This window comes from Corticium candelabrum, chromosome 2 (assembly GCF_963422355.1).
Source record: "Corticium candelabrum chromosome 2, ooCorCand1.1, whole genome shotgun sequence".
Taxonomy (NCBI): Eukaryota; Metazoa; Porifera; class Homoscleromorpha; order Homosclerophorida; family Plakinidae; genus Corticium; species Corticium candelabrum.
The window spans coordinates 8,286,616-8,286,908 of record NC_085086.1 but is presented as its reverse complement, the minus strand read 5'-3'; positions in this window follow the sequence as shown (position 1 = coordinate 8,286,908).

Genomic DNA, 293 nt, shown 5'->3' with positions numbered 1-293 from the left:
TGGCGCGCGAGAGGCCAAGGTGGCATGCCGTCCACTCGGATATATGGGATACGTCACCTATGCGTACAAAATCGGCCAATCGCATGGTCCCACTTGGATGGATAACGTAAACTGCGATGAACTGGTGGAAACAGGTGAGGATGGCAGAGTAATAACTCGTCTAGCAGACTGCTTTAAAAAGGGAACGACAGAACGATTCAGTTCGGAGATTGCCCATTTTTGCCCATATTATCTGCGTAGAGCAAAGGAACCCAGCCTTCTGGCTGGGGTGCGTAACCGTAAACGGAAGCTCC